At 46.0% G+C, this 2,804-nt stretch overlaps 1 long non-coding RNA gene across 2 annotated transcripts in view; it reads left to right on the forward strand.

Moving 5' to 3' along the window:
- The first annotated feature begins 265 nt into the window (after positions 1-265).
- LOC125045580 overlaps positions 266-2,804 on the forward strand; it is a 99,638-nt gene continuing 97,099 nt past the window's right edge. Inside the window, exons 1-2 of one of the 2 annotated variants that reach the window (XR_007116562.1) lie at positions 266-305; positions 542-1,107. This is a non-coding gene — a long non-coding RNA (uncharacterized LOC125045580). Of the gene's footprint in view, positions 1,108-2,804 lie in introns of both variants that reach the window. The other variant, XR_007116561.1, reaches the window with a different exon arrangement.

Raw genomic sequence — 2,804 nt, forward strand, 5'->3', positions numbered from 1 at the left:
AAGTCGGGCCATGGAGCTGAAACTCTCGTTATTATATTGTCATTATTATCATCATCCATCTTGGAAAATAATTAAAACAAGGGCTAAACAAATCACATTATAATTGCACAGCTTATGGCGTGTTGTAGTACAAGTAGCAAGACTATAACAGGCATTGGGTGGGCGGTTATTAACAGTGCACACACACGCGCACACACAGTACCTTCCCGTCACCCGTGTGGCCTTGGCGGTGCGAGCTCAGTGTGTGTTGAGCGGTGGAGGTGGGTGCACGTGTGCCTGCCCCGCTAGCTGCTCGCTCTCCCACGGTACTACTCGCACTCTCTCCTTTTTGAAATACTTCTTTATCGTATCTATTTATATAGTATTTTTCCTCATTGTACCATCAGATTGCAATGTTGATCGAGATCTCTTTGTTTTTATTTCTCGACTTTTTAAAATGTTTTCCTTGAACCGATCGTTAGTTGGAATGTGCAGTTAGATATATCCATATACCTGTTTTTGAAATTTACATACATATTCTTTTCTCTCGTTCTTTCAATAGAAAATGTGAGTGCATTTTTATTTATTTATTTTTTGTGTGTTTAGAGGTATCGTTGAGTGATGGTTGCGTGAACTGAGACATTTTTCTGTGAGTTGTGTTGAGCGAGGCAGTTGACTGGCTCTGTTGCAAAGGTAAACACTCACGGCTTGCTGCTTTCCTGAAATACAGTGCAGATCGTTTTTATCCTTTCCTTAGTGAAGATCATCATTTTTTTAACCCTCTTCCTGGCTGAACCTTTTGATTTTTACTCAAAGGAAGAATCGCATTTTGTTCTCTTCCTGTCCCCCCCCCCCCCCCCCCTTTTACGTATTTTTGACTAGTTATGTGAATCCTGTGTGGATCTTTTCTGTGAGTGGTTTGGCATCTGGACAAGGAAGAGAGAGGTGGACATTCAACGAAACGAAGATGAGAGAAAAAAAAAGTCGTACCACTGTGAGCGCGTGTAAAGAAGCCTAGTGTTATTGAACGCAGAGACAGAACGCAGCCTTTTTGACTCGTGTAAGTGAGAACAAACAGAACATCATTCATATTTGATTCCGAGCGGCCTGCAGCTCACCGCTCTAAGGGTGAGTATTTTTTCATGTTCTTGAAGAATTCCTGGAGATGCTCTTTAGATTTTATTCAAAGGTCAACGTGTGATGGTGGTGGCGGTGTGTGTGTGTGTGTGTGTGTGTGTGTGTGTGTGTGTGTGTGTGTGTGTGTGTGTGTGTGTGTGTGTGTGTGTGTGTGTGTGTGTGTGTGTGTGTGTGTGTGTGTGTGTGTGTGTGTGTGTGTGTATGTGTCTGTTGTGTGTAGTGTGTAGTGTGCAATGCGTATCGTGTAATGTACAGTGCGTAGCATGCAGCTAGTACAGTTTAGGTGTGCATGTGCGTGCGCTTGTGTTTGCATGTACTCGTATGTATGTGCGTCTCCTACCACGTGGATAGAACGCCTCCCCCCCCCCTTCCGAAGTGCATCAGTTTTCGAATTCGGATCGTCTTTCGGGCCAACAGAAGATGCCCTGTGCCCGAGCCCAGCGAAGAGCCACAAGCCCCCACAAGCAAAACGAGGCACATTCCCTCTCAATAAAGCCGATCAAGACGAAAACGATTCCACAGCACACGGCCGCAGACAAAGCGTCCTCACGCCATTGCAGTGTGTCTGAAACTGCCGGGGATCGATTCGCTCAAACGACTGATTAATCCAGTGTGGAATGAATAGTATATATCAACACGCACACCTCTGCCTTGCCCCCCCCCCCTCTCTGCCGCTCTCTGTTCCCCCTTTCTCACGTTTCTCTTCCCCCTCTCTTTCTTCATTCTACCTCAAGGGTGATCTCTTTCATTCCCTTGCTCCATTCTCCATTCGTCCATGCCTTTCCTTCTCTCACCCCATTCTTCTTCCTTGTCCTCTCTACCCCTCTCTCATTTCCTCTTCTCCTACCTTTTATCTTCTTGCCATTTCTTCCCGTCCCCTCTCTCCCATTTCTTTTGCATTTCCCCTCCCTCTCCTCTCCTCTCTTCTCCCCTTCCTTCCCCTCTCCTCTGTTCTCCCCTTCCTTCCCCTCTCCTCTCTACTCCCCTTCCTTCCCCACTCCTCCCTGCTCCCCTTCCTTCCCCTCACCTCCCCTCTGTCCTCAAATTCACCCTTGATCGATGCAAAGGGCGAGCACACACCAGAGGGGAGACAAGGGGTAGTGTGAGCCTCACTACTCCATGTTGTGTGGAATGCGGCTGGTTGTTGGCAAGAGGGAGGACGCACATACTCGCTTGGATAAAAACAAAACAAAAAACAACCCCAAAAACACAGACAGAAAAAAACAGCCAAACAAGACGCTCGGGTAAAAAAAAAAAAAAAAACGAGATATGAAAAAAAAATCTGGTTTAAAAAAATATTGCAAACTATTGGATAGCGAGTATGGATGTTTGTGTGCGTTGTTGATCAACGTGTGTATAATGTTTTTCTTCAGGTGTTTGTGTGCTTGTTGGTGCGACTTTTAAGATCCCCTTTTTTTGTTTGTGTTCCGTAGTTTGGGTTTGCTTAGAATGGCGGTGATACGAAGAATGGAGGAGAGTGAACGGTGTTGGGGAGAAGTTTTATTTATTTACGTATTCGGTCCCGCGCGTGCGAGAGAAAATCGTTGTTTGGGTTTCTGACTTCCGACTGTGTTGAACTAGCGGGAGAAGGAGAGGAGAGAGGGATAGGGATAGAGGGAAGGCGAAAGAGGAGAGAAAGAAGGAGAAAGGGATAGAGATAAAAGGAGGAGGGAAAGGGAGAGGAGAGG

The sequence above is a fragment of the Penaeus chinensis genome, chromosome 37 (assembly GCF_019202785.1).
Source record: "Penaeus chinensis breed Huanghai No. 1 chromosome 37, ASM1920278v2, whole genome shotgun sequence".
NCBI lineage: Eukaryota > Metazoa > Arthropoda > Malacostraca > Decapoda > Penaeidae > Penaeus > Penaeus chinensis.